Here is a 17,741-nt window from a genome sequence, read left to right as displayed (position 1 = left end):
AATATTAAATCCAAATTCTCCTCTTTCCCCCAGCCCTAAATTAACACCCAGTCTCCAGCCCACTGCCTGACCTGGGGTGCTCTGTGCTGATGCCTCCCAGGGGGAAGCTCATTTTGGGTTATTAGGTCCATGCCACTGGAAGCCAGCCCTGCAGAAGGGAAGTGCCACCACATATCATTAAGTGTGAGGGCAGAATGCATACATTCCCAAATTCTTAATTTATCCAGCCATTTTTTAGTAATGAAAATTCTTTCATGTCAGGGTAATTCTTAAGCTTTGTGATGTATTCTTAAGGCTTTTGTAGGCATGGAAACTTTTCCTATGAATTTTTGGTTTTGCTTCATATGCAACATTGAATTAAATAAAGAGGAACTAGTTCAGCCCTTTCCCCCATCTTCTTTTATAATGAGAGAGCATTGGTTTAGCAAAACCAAATTAAGATATTTGTCAGGTTTTATATTTATTTTTAAATAAACCAGTATTTCTATGGACACCTGGAAACCAAATATCATTTTTATCTTCAGAAAAAATTCTTTGTATTCCTAGGCTGTTTTTAAAGAGCAAATAAATGCAAGTAACAGTTTGCTTGGTTTAAGTTTGTACTCGCACATAAAGTTCAGGTTTCCTCTTTCTTATATAACTGGTTCCAGCCACTTAATTTTCCATGGAGTTGGTAAATGGCAGAAGATACAGGTTCTCATCTGGAAACATACCTGCAGTGGATTTTTGACCAGAGATTAATCATAGAATGGTTTGGGTTGGAAGAGATCTTAAAAGATCATCAAGATCCAACCTCCCTGCATGGACAGGGACATCTCCTACCAGACCAGTTTGCACAAGGCCTCATCCAACCTGGCCTGGAATACTTCCAAGGCATCAAAAAACTTCCTTGGCAACCAATATTCCAGTATTTTACTACCTTCATGGTGAAGAATTTTTTCCTAATATGGGAATGGGCAAAGCAGAAGGCAATACAGGTTTGATGTCTGCTGGACATGAAGCTTGAATCATCTCCTGAAGAGGAAAATGTCATTTTTGTTATTTTTTGTGGTTTCTCCAATAACTATCTCTTGGGCTTCTTTATTCAAATGTATTTTTGATAAGCAAGTATCATACCAGGGCAATGGGCAACAGATGCTGTGATCAGCAAGCCTGATACCAAACAGTGCCCAGCTCAGGAGAAGGCCCTGCCAAGGCACCCAACTGGAGCTTGTGCAGGAAGGTGCAGTGAGCACCCCTGTGTCAGAGCTGCAGACACCTTTGGTGTTTCCTTACAGCAGTGTGGGACAGGTGTGTGTTCTGTGAAGAAGGTGAAACACTGGGAGAGCTTGGAGGACTGGCAGAGGAAAAAACTTTCAGACAGGGAAGGGAGCATTGGTAGAATGCATCTGCATGATCTCCTGATAGGAAACTCTGATGCCCTGCAGCAAACTCTGACATAAAAGGTGTGGCCATCCCTGTGCCTGAAAGAAGGGAACAGAATGGCACTGAGCTACCAGTAATGTGCAGGGTGACAAAAGGATTCTGGAACTGTTAACAGAAGCCCTTTCTCTGTTTCATAACTACCACGTCTACCATGGCAATACCTTCAAGTATCAAGCTGGCCATACTTTACTTGCAGGTTCTTCCCATCAGGGGATGAAACTGGTGATGGATTCCACTAGGTAATTGCTGTATGGCTTATTTGTAATGAAGATATAAAACCCTGCTTCTCTGGACCCAGGAGGAATTAAATGTAAAAACAGACTTCCTTTTTTTATGTGATTTTTTTTTTTTCCCTTCCAGCTCTAGGCAACTTCCCAACAGTCAGCACTCAGCTCCAAAAGCACTCTCACAGCTTTCTTTGTCAGGACCATGCTTTACTGGAAGCAGATAGTTTTTTCCCTTTCCTGAGAGTTCATGTATACACTCTGTATTACCAGCACAGACTGGGGTCCCCAAATATAGAAGACTGAACCTGTGTGACACACTGGTGTCACTGGTAAATAGCTTTGGAGACTTCATTCTCTTTGCAGTGAGATGTAATGTCACAATGGAGCAGTTGATTTTGAAGAAATGAGTCTGAGACTCTCCTTGGGAAAAGTTTGGCAGACTTCCCACTCCTTTCCTGCACTGCTTTGCATCCTGCCCCAACCAACTGGTTGGTGTACCTGTGTGGGCCTCAGTGCTCATGGAGAGCAGTGACAAGATGTCACAGCCCTGCCAAATGCTGGTGAACAGCCATGTTCTGGATCTTGGCACTCTCATGCTCCAGGAGCTGGCACGGCTACTACAGTTTTTAATTTAAACTGTTTTCCAGGCTTCTTCTTCATGCGTGTAGCTGGGCCTGTGCTGAAGACCTCCTTGTCCTGGGGGAGATACGAAAGAGAAGAAATCTTGGGTTTGGAGTATAGAAGCATAGAAGGACAAGATTTTTAGGCTGTTGCTAGAAAAAGAGGCCAGGCAAGGCTGTGGGGTTCCTGGCAGTGGCAAACAGACGTCAAAGCCTTGAAGGTGGCTTGGCAAAGGTTAAAGAACAGACTCTACATCTCCCTTACCAACTGTCCACACTGTGAAGGAGTGAATAGGATTTTTGATTTAGAATATCTGTATGCTCTCATACTTTATCATACTCTGACAGGAAAGACCACACTGTGGTTGGCTGCACTGTCTCTGAAGTGCATATCAACAGCTCTGCTCATGCTCCATCACTGAAAGTTCTTTCTCCAGCTCTACATCTCCATGTGCTCCCAGCCTCCTCCTCTGTCATATGAATGGCAGTGCTGCAGGGATCAGTGAACATGATCACATTTGCAGTATGGATGTGAGTGATATTGTGTGCATTGGTAGATGGTCCTGGGCATTGTCACCTGGGACAGGTTTGAGCCACACTTTCCAAATTTAAGAGTCCTCTGAATATCCAATATGATGACACAGAACACTAAAAATGTAGTAGCAAGTCCACACCTTTTTAATGGCCAGACCTCCAGCTGCAAGCCCATCATCTGCACTTAGCAGTTCAGCAGTACCATCTCTGAGCCCCCAGCTGACCCCCAATCTCTTGTTGATGAAGAATCCTTTTTCACAGAAGTAAACAAATGTCAAGTATTATCCCCCAGTCATGTAACAAATCTGTGCCATATTTGGACCATGCAATAAATGAGTTTAGAAAGTCCATGTGTGCTAGTGGAGAGTTCATCAAAGCAGATTGGTTTCTGCTCAGTAAATTCTCAGGCAGTTTTAACTACTCTGAAACTGCACAATATTAGCAGAGTATTTCTCTGGTCTGTTAAAGTGGCTGCAGAAGTAAACAAGGCACCACATGGCACACTGTGATTCACAAGGCACAAGTAAGATTAATCCCAGGAAACCAACAACTTGCTGTAAAATGGCATTAGCTGCACCAAAAAACAAATTTGCCATTCTTCACAGGGTACAATAAGTGGGATTTTTAGGTACAGAGATGACTCTGGTGTGTCCCCAACTTTACAAAGCCAGGAAACAATTCTTGCTGCTTCGCATGGTGGCAGCTGTGCCATTCCAGCTGCACACCCTCAGGAGGTGTGAGTCTGGTGAATACCTGCAGTATGTCACCTGCTGGGTTCTTCTTACCCTTCCTCAAAGAGCAGTGTGCCTTAAGTGTTTTGGTTCATGGTCATGCCCCCCAATTACTGTATGGGCTGTAGCAGTGCAGTACAGTGACATTTCCTAACTGGACTTCAGCAGATTCCCCCACACATGGAAAGACTGCTACTGACTCCAGTTAAAGAAATTTTTGGATTAGAATAGAAATGAATTAGTCTGTGTTTTTCCTTGCCCACTTCTCATGCCCAAATATATCTTTCCATCAGTTTGTGAGTTCTGGAAACTTCAAGTTCCACCACTGTTTTAGAAAGGTTTTGATATGTTGTGGGATTATTTAAGAGCTTTGTGTCCTTGGCAAAGTATCCTTGAAAAGTCCTTGACAACAGAGGTATGGTACAGAGTTGTGTCTCTTCAAAAATCACTTGAAAACAAAGTGAACCAGGATCATACAGTAATGACAAATCTAATCTCCACTGGCATGGCCCATAGCAGTGTATTTGGTTACTACTGTGAATGTGACCCAGGCTTTTTTCAAGTAAAGTTAGAAAACCTGTGAGCAAAATTACTACCAATCAGTCTCTACAATTACTATATTTATCAGCTGTGACATGGAGTTACTTTTCATTATAACATGACCACCAAGGCTTCACTGCTGTGAAATGCAAAGCAGTGGAGAAACAACCCAGTATGTCTGGGGCACCTGAGGCCACTCTTGAAATGATGGAGGTTTCTTCTGCTCCAGGTTCAAAATGTGTGGAAGGGCAGATGGGAAAGAGTCTCCAAGGCAGGACTATGCCACAAGTGAGAAAAGTCTCTGGAGTGTAAAACTGTGAAGAATGTTTTATAAAAATTGTCTCTGGCAAGGCTGAATAATGAGTAAGAGTTTAAGAATTTGTCATCCAACAAGGCCGTCAACTCACACAGCCAAACCATCCAGGAGTTAACCACTGCCCAGATGGAGGAGTGAAGTGAGAGGGCAAGGGGTAGAGAAGAGGGGAGGCTGTTTGGGGAACTCCTTGATGTTCTGCTGAAGCATGGGGAAAAGGAAAGCCATCAAAAGTTGTCAGGCAACAGGCTCCATTCTACTCAAGAGCCTGCAGAAAAAGGCCCACAGTGGTGAGGAGTGGTTTATCTGGGAAGAGCAGACTAAGAGGCTCAGGAGATTGCAGGAGCAGCCAGTGGCCACCATGAAGAGAAATACCAGGCTGGAGAGGATGTACCACCAGTTCTGCTCTGAACTCTTCTGAGTGTGTCCTAGAGGGAACAGCACATTCCCACTCAAAGGTTCTGTCACAGCTCCTTCCAGCTGGAGATGGGACAGTTCAACCCTTTTGGGAAGCTGGTGGGAGGTCACCCTGTCCCCACAGCTGCTGGGCAGCCTTGCCACATGGTGAGGAGCTTTTGCTTACAAGGTCATGGTTGAACTTCTCCCTCATCTTTTATTTTAACACCTTTTAACTTCATGGTTCTGCAGTGAGAGCACTGCCAGTGTTTGCACTTTGATTACCATATGCATCAGTGGCACTTTTCTGACCATAAAATCATATAATATGAAATGATACAGGTGCTTGTGTTATCACCCATCAGAAAAAAAAATGATGCTACTAATAAAATTTATCAATACCCTAAGCAAATTACACAGACCAGCTGCACAGGCACTGAAGTTACAGAAGCCAGCAGAGCCAGGCATTTGAATAGCCCCTGCAGTTAAAGAAAGGCTTTGCCATCTTTAAAATCCTCAGAGGCATTCAAAACAGAATTATTCTGCAACCCTGTTCACAATGAACCTTGCAGGTTGACACTGCCTGACCCTTCCCATTGATTGGGATGGCCTGGACAAGCCTTTGGAGCACATCAGGCCTGAAGTTTCTGGCTGAAGATAATAACTTCCAACATTCCTGTCCCTCAGAGCAGATGCACAGAAATATTTGCTAGCGCAGTTGTCGATTTTTGTGGAAGTGTCCTATGGGAAGCCATAAGCATCCTAACAACTGGCTGAACTTTCTCCTTTGCTCCCAGAGGGATGGTTAAACAAAGCAGTCAGTGCAGGCTGGAGGCGGGCAGGGCTCAGCTGCCTGGAGTCTGCCAGGGAGTGCCCATGAGCTGCTGCTCAGCCTCCCCAAGGCACTGCTGGTTGCTAAGTGCTCAGGAAAAGGTTTCATCTCCCATCACGGCAAGGGTGTAAGTGAGACCCCCCTCCTGGACTCAGAAGGTAAATCCTAACATGCTTGATATTCATCGTGCTCACCACAGTAGGAAATCAGCTTTTCTCAGTGGTGAAAACAGGAATTTCTGATGTTTCTGGGTGCAGATCAAGTCACACTGATGTGAAACGGTCACCCCAGGGACCCACCAGCACAGCCCAAAGAGGTGTTTCACGTGGTGGCATCTGCTGGGAGGTCCAGCACAGCTTCTGGAGGGATGCTCCTCCTGGCATGGTGAGTGCAGGCTTTTCTCCTCTCCAGATCACAATACTCAAATGTGGCAGCCATTCCAAACCACTGTCCCAGAGTAGAGAAACCACCAAATAACCCCATTTCTCTCAGATTGATGAACTTGGCTCTGCACATGACTCTGCTCTGGCAGGATCAGGTGCTTGTGTTTTGTGTTGATGTCCCTTTTGGTTTGGTAAGAAACTGAAGTGGTTTCCCTGCTCTGAATGAAGGACAGAGGTTGTATCTACCAGTTTCAGTGACATTTTGCCCAAGACAAGCAGTATTGCCATGAACTGAATGTTAACAAGTCAGAGCAGCATAGCAGAGTGTTGAGGTTTCAAAACAGGCTTTTCTTCTGCTGTTTGTTTGGATTTTGTTACCGTTACTACTATCTCTTCCAGGAAACAAAATTTCCCAATACTTCCTTTTCTGGTAAGTCGTGGACTGTGAGGTCCACTGGAGTGGTGAAAGTCAAGAAAGGGACAGTGTCTCAGTGTCTTTGGGTTATTTTCTGGATTGAAACCATACTCCAGTTTGCACTGCACGTTCCACAGCTGTGGTGTTCCACTTGTGGGTTGATCAAAGATAACATGAGCAATGGGAGAAGCAGGAGGGATTACTAGAGCAGGTGGAGCTTAAATGAACACACGGGATAAAAAGAACAGAATTTTACAGTGCCTGAAAGCCAAGAGTAAAACTTTGAACTATTCCTTCTGAATTTGCACTTTTACACACACAGCACGGCCGAGAGAGCCTGAAGATGGAAACATGCAGACCCAGAACAACAAGGCTGGTTTTCTAGATCTTTTGATCCTACAGCCTGTTTTCTCCAGGGGGAAGGTCTTGCTTCTAGGAAAAAAAAGGTAACACAAATGAAAGTGCTTTCTGTTAGCATAAGAAATCACCAAGTACCAGTGTAAAAGCTCCAAATGTGCTGAATTCCCAGTATTTAGAATTGGTGAGTGGCTCATCTGAGCTCTGAAAGATTTCAGTGTCACTGTTGTCCTGCCATTTATTTGAAGCCAAAACCAGTATTCTCAGGAAGCAGGTAGGTTTTCAGGCTCTCTTTCCAAAAAAACAATTAGTATAATTATGGGGTAGGGTGTACTAAACTAAAATGTTAATTCATCCACAGACTAAACCATACCCTTCCCTGCCTCTGGGATTCTTCTGAACAACAGGAATACACATACAGGACAGAAGGCATTTTGTCTTGCAAAGACATCACAGTAAAAACCGGAACATCCAAAGAGAATGCTGAGACCCTTTAACTCCAGCATGGTCAGTGAAAACTGAATGCAAGGTGCATTTTCTTACACTGTGGTCTCCTGTCCCAGATTTCCTCCCTGTCTGAAACTGTTCCAAAGCTCAAAGGAGTGCATCTCCCCTTGCCAAAAGAAGCTTTTTGTAAACCAGAATAAATACAAGTAGAGACTGTAGTAGAGACTGGAGTCTCATCTCATTTTGGACTTGGCTTGTTTCCCCACAGGTCTCCTTCTCACTGGTTCATTGGTTTTGATACTTAAAGGCAGAATCTGATAATCCTGGGTAGGTTGACATAAGGCATTGAATACAGAAGAAAGGAGAGGTCAGAGTGCAGTCTTGATACAAAGAACCCAAGTGCCCCCAATCCTATGCAACTGTACAAAAGCCTTAAGTGCTCCTGAATAAGGAATTGCCATTTTTCAGACTTAGAACTCATGGCCCTGTTCAAGTATCCATTTTTAATTAGTGAAAGGAAACATAGAAGATAGGTAGTTGAGAATGCAGCTCCCCAAAACTTCCCTTAGAAACAGCAAAGCTTAAAAGTCTGAATTAAGATGATTTAGCAAACACAAGTCTAAAAGTCTTGGCAAAAACAAGTGGCCTTCAGCCACAAAATGGATTCAGTAGTTCTGGGTTCATGCTCATCTCCAACCACTAGCTCTATCTTTAGGAACAATATTGCTTATTTACTGAAAGTTTGTGTAGCTATCATTCACAAACATAGGCCATAGTAACTCTTGGACAACCTATAGATTTAAATCCTAGTGACTACAGCATCAGCTAAACAATAAACCTGTGAAGAAAACCAGAGTTGAAACAATGTGAAGAAACAGATATACGCAATAAAAAATGAAACATTTTCCACATGAAGGTAAAAAATAATTATAATTAGAGGGGAATAACTAATAGAAGAAGCCTTAGTAATCCAAAGAAGGTACTCGTAAAATGATAACTTGTTACTTATTACCATACTCTTGGTATCTTGCCCACAACAGGCAGCTTAAGTAATGTAGATCTTTCTTCATCATTATCAGTTCTCTTTGTCAGGCCCTAATGGCATCGTTTCAGTTTGCAGAAATGTGTTCTCAAAGGTGCTGCTCTGCTGGCATGGCTTAGGGTTGTCAGCACAACTCAAGGATCTCAGCTGCACAACCCAAGTTAAAGTTGCCTCCTGCCAATCCACCACATGCTAAATTCTGGTAAATTACTTAATTAACATAACGAATGCAAACTGCACTCAAGTCTGTGCTCTGGTAGCTGGAAACACCCTCGTACCTAAGCAACAATGCCTTGTCCTTTAACAATGTGTCCTAGATTTTATCTGTTCCTAAGAGCTCCTATGTGCACACCCTCTGTAAATTTCCCTATTTCATTGTACAGAAAGTATTTCTGCTTAACTATTTTGGTAGTCTCATTTATATTCCCTATTTCTAGAAAGGCTCACGCAGACGTTTAATGCATGAAAAGTTTCAGGGAAGTCAATGGGAACATTTATATCTTTAAAGTTAAAGGGTGTGCATACACCTTGGCAAAGTCAAACTGGACTTTACATCTATACCAAAAGCTTCTCTCCAGCTGTGTCTACCAGAGTATAAGGACCCAAATCAGTTTTCTAACAGTAGCCCAGTATTCCTCCAACTGGAAACTCGAAATCCACCTTTGACTGTACAGTCATCATGTATGGCTGGCTTCCTTTTCACCCCTTCTTTCCCAAAATAGTCAAAAAATCAGGGCATGAAAAAAACCACTGTGGTGGCTAGGAAAGTGCATGCATACACACAGCCCCTTGCTGATGGCTGGGGCAGGAGGGCTGGTGGTGCTGTCACTGTCATCTCTGTCACTAAATCATCTCTCACTGTGACTCAGAGGCCTGCAGTGGTACCCAAAGGCTCTGTGCACAGAGGGCAGGATCCTGTTACCAGACTGTGGTTGCTTTGTACTCAGTTTCACCTTGTTCTGGATCAAAATCCATGATGCAAACATCTTCTCTTGCCAGTCCTCTATACTGTTCATGCCCTGGTTGCTTGTAGCCTTTTCCCATCAAACACATCAGTCGTCATGTTGATGGCTATGACACCACACTAGGGTTTTTTTGGTAAAAATGCTCCACTCAGTGGAAAAAAATAAATAAAAAAATAATAAAAAAGAATCTGTGTCATGGGAAAAAAATAAATTAAAAAAAAAATAATAAAAAAGGATCTGTATCGTGGAAAAAAAGCAGCTGCATTTTTACTGTCTCAGTTTCATTTTCTCTACTGGAGAAGATGGGCCAGTCTAAGACTCCATGGAGTACAAAAGTATGTTCAGTAGAAAAGCAGAACTTCTGCCTATGTAACGTTAAACTATCAAGTAGAAACAACATTTTTTGCTTGGTGATTGCTCTCCCTCCCTCTCTCACACAAGCCAAGAGGAGTCTCTTGTGTACAGCCAGGGAATAGGAGACAAGCACTGGGCGGTTCTTGGCTCAGCTCCTTTTTTTGTTTGTGTTGGACACATGGTGACACTCCCCTTGTCAGATCCAAGGTCCTGAAGCCAATTTGTGTTCATTTTAAACCAGAAGAGGCAGTGCTTTCTTCCTAGCACACGCACTGGGGAAGGCTGCCCTGCTGCCATCTGTCCTTGTGCTTCAGCCTGGGTGCTGAAGGCCCCACGGCTCCCCCAGCACCCAGGATCTCAGGAAAGTATAAACACAAACTTTCCAACTTTTTGCTGCTGAGCCAGCTCTATTGCTGCTCTGACAACCACAACACCCAGGTCTCAGCCCTACTGGGCCTTCTCAGAGCCACGTGGACACAGAGATCTGTTCCCACAGCCCAACTCGCAAGACCGGTGCCTCCATTTGTCATGCTCCTATAATAAATCAATTTATTTCCTTCAGCCAGGGGTTAGTCAGCAAACTCTTACTCATGCATTTCTCACACAGTTAAGTTACACTTCCTGGTAGCATTCGTGTGAATGCAGTTTCTGGCTGTGGCCTTACCCTCACTTTAGGAAAAGCAGTGAGATAAGGTTGACTTTCCTGAGATATCATAGACTCATAGAATTGGCTGGGTTGGAAGGGACCTCAGAGATCATCAAGTCCAACCCTTGATCCACTCCCGCTGCAGTTCCCAGCCCATGGCACTGAGTGCCACATCCAGGCTCTTTTGAAATATCTCCAGGGATGGAGAATCCACCACTTCCCTGGGCAGCCCATTCCAGTGTTTGATCACCCTCTCAGCAAAGAAATTCTTTCTAATGTCCAACCTCAACCTCCCCTGGCACAACTTGAGACCTCTTGTGCCCTCTTGTCTTGCTGAGAGTTGCCTGGGAAAAGAGCCCAACCCCCCCCTGGCTCCAACCTCCTTTCAGGGAGTTGTAGAGAGTGATGAGGTCTCCTCTGAGCCTCCTATCAATTCTCCTGTGACTCCTCACAAGCAATACTTAATTTTTTTACCTGTGGTGAACAGGCACACAAAGTCTACACTGTGTCCTGGACACCGTGGCACAGGAGAGAGATCTCCTCCAAGCAGCAAAGCTGCATTTCACCTGCAGCTCTTCCACCACCCCCTGCTAAGTGTTCCTGGGCTCTTTGTGCCGGAGCAGTTCAGGACACTTTTCCACTGAGCCATGGGAGATCTTGGCTGTCCTTCTGGGCAAACAGGTTGTGGTGGTATGGAGTGGAGGTCTATCAGTGATGGCATCTCCCAGTCTGTCCTGGCAGGGCTGTGTGGGAGGCTTATCTCTGTTATCAGCACCAGCAAAGGCACCGCTGCAGCTCCCTGCAGCCCCCGTGGCCCCACTGGAACCTCCCCACTCAGGTGAGAACTTTTTGCATGGTCTGGACCAGGGTTCAGACCAAGAGGACCATGTTGGGGTTCCTCCTGGCACAGTTCTGGCTGATTGGCTGCAAAATCCCCAGGCCTGTGTGCTCAGCAAATCTCGTCCAGATGTGGGGTATTTTCAGGTGTGGAATAATTTCTCAGAGGAAGTGTCTGCCCTTGGATTAATGTCTCTAAGAACTAATTATTGGGTAAACTGTATATGAAGTCCCCGGGGTGCTTCTTCAGTACTCAGCTTTTGGGCTCAAAACAGAGTGAACAGATTTTCAAAGGATGGTTTGCTTAGGGAAGAGAAGATGTAAGTGACTTGGTGGTTTCTCTCTCACCGCCTAAAAAGACAGAAAGGTCCATAGTGGTCATTTGGGGTGAAAGTTTATAGCTTATTAATTAAAAAAGAAAAAAAAAATCAAGCTGTTTCTAGCCCAGATCATAGATTCTAGGCTGCCATCCAATGTCAGGAAATGTTCTCCTCCCAGCAGGGGATCCAGGCTAAAAGGTTATTTAATATTTTCTGGTTGATTTTGTATTTGGAATAACTGCCTTAAATGATTGTTTTTGGCCTGAGATACTGTTTGCTTACCTGGAACCTGAACTTTAGTGATAAACTTTAATGTCCTCCTCTGAGTATTCCCACATCACACGAAGGAGAATTCGTGTAGTTCTTCTGGCTATAAATCCAATCTTTAAAAAAAAAAAAAAAAAAAAAAATCAGATGTTCCTCATTATCTCTTCCAAAGCCTATCTGGCCATCAACATCCAAAAGTTTTAAAGGCCCTGCTTAAGCATAACTCCACTCCACTGATAGACTATCCCTTAATATTTTATAGCTCTGACTTGCACTTCTAAAAGTACTAATTAATCTCACTAGATAAAAACTGGCACAAAATGGCACGAGTGAGAATAGCTCCATCCTTCCTCACAGCAATCGTGTGCCAGTTCATCTTGGAGCATGTAATGATTTACTGTAATAGTTTTAGGCCCGTAATGGGGCCAATAACTGGCAGCTGGAAGCTGTGAGACTCTTTCCCAATGGATGCCATTCACATACACTTATTTAATTAATTAACAGCTCCACTAGCATAAAGCCAGTAAAGGGTCCATTAAAGATTTTTTATTTTTTTTTTTTAAATATCTTCCAAAGTAAGAACATATGCTGCACACTGCTTTCCCCTCGGAGAGTGCTTAATGTTGCAACCTGTTTATCTTATGACTGATTTTCAAATTCCACCTTAACCAGCTGCTTTTTGCTCGACTCCAGGATTCAGCAGAAAGCCAACAGCCCAGCACTCAGCAGGAGCAGCAGAATAACATTCTACCTGCATGTGCTCATTCCCGTGCGAGGTGCCAAACCCCTGCACTGGCTGCCTGGCTGCCTCCATGCTGTTCCCAGACATCACACGTGATGCACTTTCACTTGCCCATTTCTCTGCTGAAAGGAAATAAATGGATAAATAAATCAAAGCGCGGAGTTCGTTCGGAATAAGCAAAATATCGGTGGGAAAACAAAACCCTGACAGGCAATGGAGGGTGTTGGTCAAGTTGGTAAAAAGGCATTTGAGAGCCCAGTCCCATGTGAAATGTGGAAAAGCTATCAGAGACCATAAAGCCAGCAAAGATGGGGTTGGTCTGGTTACAGTGCCAGAGGATTTTGCTTCCCAAATGATGAGGATTTCTGTTCCTGAGGGGCAATCAAATACAGATCAGGTTCCAATGGGTGCTGGTCTGCAGTAGAGTGAAGGGCTGGACTGTCAGCCTCCCTCCTCCTCTAGGAGCTGATAGGACATAGGAGAGGCTTCCCTTGCCCCTGTCTGGGCACCCTCAGGTGCAGCTCTGTCTCCCTGCCATGCAGCAGGTGCCCCTTAAGGAGCTGCCCCATCAGGATGTAGTAGACATGAAGCAGGAGAATCTCTGACAGGACAGCAATGTGATTTAACAAAAACTGTCTAAAATGAGCACTGCTAACATGCCATGGCACAGTGTCAGCTCCATGGTACTGGGTCGTGGTACAGGACATGTCAAAAGTGACATAATCCTTACTGCTGAATCCTTTTCTCTTCTCTAACTGTATTATGCTTTTTCTCCTGCTCTCCCTCCCACCAGCCTGTGGCACAGGGATCTGCCTGAGAGGCTCTCACTGGGGTGTGCAGAAAGGCGTTGGAAAAGAGAAGCCATTACCTGGAGCCCTTCAGCTGGAGCCTTCTCTCTGTGATCCACCCTGCATCACCCAAGGGCTGTCAAAACCCAGGGCAAGGCCAGCAAGAGCTTGGTTTGTAAGAGAGATGTCAGGTATGGATAGGTGAAGAGGCACCTTTTTAGCTTTGATGTTTCATGTTCCTGCCTGGGTAGAGCCTCAGGCCTAAGAAGCCTGAAAAGTTTGGTACCCAGCTCACTTCCAAGTCCATCCACACCTCTGAAATTGCTTTTCAGCCTAAACCCCCTGGAGCAACCAGGCTGTCAGGGCTTCTGGCTCATGGCAAGATGTCAATGCCAGAGTCTTCCTCCTTACAAAATGGGATGTCAGTCACCACTGCCTCACAGAGCAGGGACTGTAGAGGAGGTGGTTCCCACTTTTAGGCAATTGCCCCTCCAGGAAGTGATGCATGGGCTGAGTTCCTTCTGTAGGAGGATGTTCAAACACACATCTCCCACTTCCCTCAACAGTACCTCACCCCTTATGATAATGTACCCTCCTGGGCAGGAGGGAGGCTGTGTTTTTGTTATTTCATTGTGCCTGTATGATCTATAATTTTTAAAAACTCTATCAGAAGTCCCAGGAGCAGAGGCCAGAGCTCAGAGCTCAGGCTCCTACCTCCCAGCAAAGTGCCATAATCAATAGGCCATGCAAGGTCACCTTGGCTACCTTCACCTATCAAGTAGCCAGATACCTAGATGTGTCATGTAGGCACCAGAGAAACAGGCATTTCCTGTCCTGAGAGGAGACAAACATCTCTCCTGAGTTCCTTTTCCTCTCCACTGACTGCATGTGGAGCCCGGGGTGAGTAACACAGACTTTGAAAACCACTTGTTCAACATATAAATCAGCAGATGAGTTCTCCCTCCACCCCTTTACTCTCTTCTCTTTCTATTCCTCTAAACTATTCATGTAGCCAGCAGCTCTAGCAGGAATACCTGGGAGCACATGGTTATCCTATTCCCCTGAAGAACAACCAAGATTTAAGGGCTAAGATGCTCACAGTGGTGCCCTGGGCTCCAACCATCTCCAGAAGTTCTTCTGTCACCCATCAAATGTACAAAGGAGGTTAATGTGAAATGGTTCTCTGATTTTAATAGACAAGACTGACCACTTCTTGTTTCTTTGCAACAGGTGCTGTAGACACCTATCTTTTGCAAAAACTATTAAAAGAACTTATTAATTAATATGGTAATGAATATCCTGTGGGTGCTCTGTGCTTTCGTGGAAAGCAAAGCAGCTATAAACCCAGTTTAACTGGCTCTTTAGGTTTGCTGATTTGTTCTGCAGTACTCCAATGAATATACTCTTTAAATGGGATTTAGGCTTAATATTACTCATCTTCAAAATATTAGAAATAATCCACAGTATGCCATGACTTCAGGTTTCTTGATTAGTGTTCCTTTACAGACAAATTGCCTCAAGATGGAATGAATGTCAAGTATATATGTCACTAATTTAAAGTAAAACACCTCTGAGAGATTTTTCAACTAAACTAAAACCACGCAGGAGAAAATCCAAAACACTCATACCAAAAGTTACACTTTAAATCCAAAGAGGTTAAGACCACAAAGTGCATTCTGTAGCAAATGTATTCCCTGGTAGATTGCATTTAATGAGAAAAATCCATATTTTAAGTCTCAAGAAAAAATCTGAGTCTCTACAGCCATGGATATTGATCTCTGCCAGGTCACAGGAAAGTCCAAGGAGCCAGCGTGAGACCTTTGTGTGCTGACTTCCTACCTCACATCCAGCCTATGGATCAACCCTCCGTTTCTTTTCTAAGTTTGCAAACAAGTTAGACTGAACTTCTGAAAATAATAAGAGATTCTTCGATTCTCTATGGTGGAAGAAAAAAAAAAACCAAGGCATGGCCTGAGAAATCCCAAGGATGGAAACACAATGGTGAGATTTTCTGTTCCTCCAGATCGCTGGAGGAGGATCAGTGGGTGTCATTAAAGCCATATGACAGAACTTTCACTGGACATATGCTATATAATGTAAAAGCACTCAAAGGATTAACAGCAATCAGGGGATATATCTCTAGCTGTGCACACACAGCAAATCTGCAGAGTAGGGATTAGAAACCTGCAAGGAAAAGAACACAGTGAAGCCAGAAATGAAATCGTAAGAGGAAGGTTATTCCTGTGTTTGTAGAATTTTACACAATTCCTTGTGTTCATGATGGTTTATTTGTATTGCAGCAATACACAGAGATCCCACAATAAGAGATCAGTCACAAAATGCTTGGTTTTGTATGCACTGATAATGGAAAAAAGAGTACATGCCCTGAAGCTTGCAGCCTGAGAGTGATTTCTTACAAGTGCATCCACATGGTTGTACTGTCAATGTGTGGAAACCTAGTCCCAGGTGTTAGCCCAAAATAGCTTTTTCAGCAAGATACATCTTCATTCTTTTGATGCTCATTATTAAATTGAAACACCCTTATTATGAATTTTAACAATACCTATGCAATTCCTAGCTAGCTTTACTTCATTGCCCTCTAATGTAGAAAATTTTTCCTAATGTCAAACCTGGATTTTATTAGCTGCTTAATGAAGTTGGTTCCTTCTTTCCCTACTCTCTGGTGGCCATGGGGAATGATTTATCACTATCCTCCTTACAATAAACTTTAACATATTGCAAGATTTTTATCATGTCTCTTCTTTAGACTCTGCTGTTCCCAGACTAAACAAACAACCCTTTCAACATTTCCTCCTAGGTTGTTCCTTCTATGCCTCTGATATTTCTCCTGTCTCTCTCCTGGACTCTCTCCAGTTTGTCTACATTTTTCTTACAGTGCAGTGCCCAAAACTGGACACTGTATTCCAGCTGAGGCCTCACCGGTGCCAAGTGGAGCAGAATAATTATCTCCTATGTCTTAGGTTGCAGTCACACATCCTGTTCTGCCTGCAGCTGAGCTGGGTGAAGAGTTTATTTCTTTTCACCCACTCCAGCTGCTTATCACCACCCCTCAGCTGCAGGCTCTCCCCCTCCCAGGTCAAGCAGCATAACTGCCATATAATCTCTCCCTAACACCCTCTGGGTAAACAATCCAGGTTACAGTCAATAATTCAAATAAAAGGGCTTTTCCAAGAATCAGTTTAACAGACCCTGCTAAGGCTGGGGTATGAGCAGCTATGGAGAAGCTGGAAGCTCAGGTGGGAGGAGATGATGAGCAATGGGGTTATGGACAGTGGCTTTTGCTGCTGTGTTAACTGCAGCCCAACAAGGACATCCAACATTGTCCTCATATTCACCCTTCAGTCCACTCTGTAAACCCAGTCCCTATCCTGCTGCCCAGCTGGGAGGTCCTCTTTATGCATTCCTCCTCCCAGGTGGTTCACACTTAAAAACCAGACTGGTTTTCTAACACTTTTCCCCACTATCAATAACATGCTAAATTCAGATTTTGTTGTGCCAAGTAGGACCACCCCAAAGGGAGGTATTCTGTAGGTGCATTCTCACATTGTAGGTGTTCTCACACCCAACATGGTCCTAAAAAACCAAAGAGAACAGTGGGGCCTGGCTGAAATGCCCTACAAGTGTGACAGCAATACCTTCACAGACATCACCTGCAGATTTTCACCCAGTTCTGCAGCCAGCTTAGAGTGACAATATTTTAAGTCTGCCCACAGCCCTGCACAGAACAGTCACAAGGCTTACTGCTGTCACAGCACAAATCTCTGTTACTTTCCTCCTCTTGATCTGCCTATAGAAAACACCTATGAGGACATCATGTGAGCTTTTCATGCTCATGGAAGAAATACAACCAAATATCTTAGAAATATTATACTGATTAGGATGGAGATGAGCATTTCTTTTCATAATCTGAAGCTTCTGCAAAATTATGGTGGAGACCTGAGTTGGCTCAGTCTCAGTCTCTCAGATCCTCCTTTCTCTGATGCACTAGAGAACATTTTGTGCTCTGAGGAATGCAGACTAAAAGAAACAGCAATGCTAAGATTATCTTGTCACAGAACAACTCAAGCCAAAGACTAAGGGCATTTCTATGCCAACCAGGACCACCAGACACATTGACACCCTTCAGGGAAGTGACCCTGAGAGACTCCTTTTCACAGCAGATGTTTCCTTCAACAGACTCAGCTCCAGGTACCCTGCATCCCACCCTTTGCTTATCCAAATAGCCTTTCCCTGTCCATCCTCATTCCCTGTTTTTCCCCTTCTTGTCTTCCTTCTATCTCCTTCCACTGAAACCTCCTTCCAACAGTTTCCTTCTTGTTTTCTCAGGCTCCCTCTGCCACCTCATCATTCTCCTCTTGGCCCCTGTTGTGTGCCCTGCCCAGGCACAGCTGGGATGACTCCGTTCATCCTGCAGACCCTCTCTGTTTCTCAGGTCCTTTGGATGTGGAGGAGCAGGTAGTGCAAGGTGATGGCAGGATGAAGTAATAGGAGATGAGGTGAAGTTCTTGTTCTATCTTGAACACAGACTGCCAATCATGC

This window comes from Heliangelus exortis, chromosome 2, assembly GCF_036169615.1.
Source record: "Heliangelus exortis chromosome 2, bHelExo1.hap1, whole genome shotgun sequence".
Classification (NCBI taxonomy): domain Eukaryota; kingdom Metazoa; phylum Chordata; class Aves; order Apodiformes; family Trochilidae; genus Heliangelus; species Heliangelus exortis.
This window is presented reverse-complemented; position numbering follows the sequence as displayed.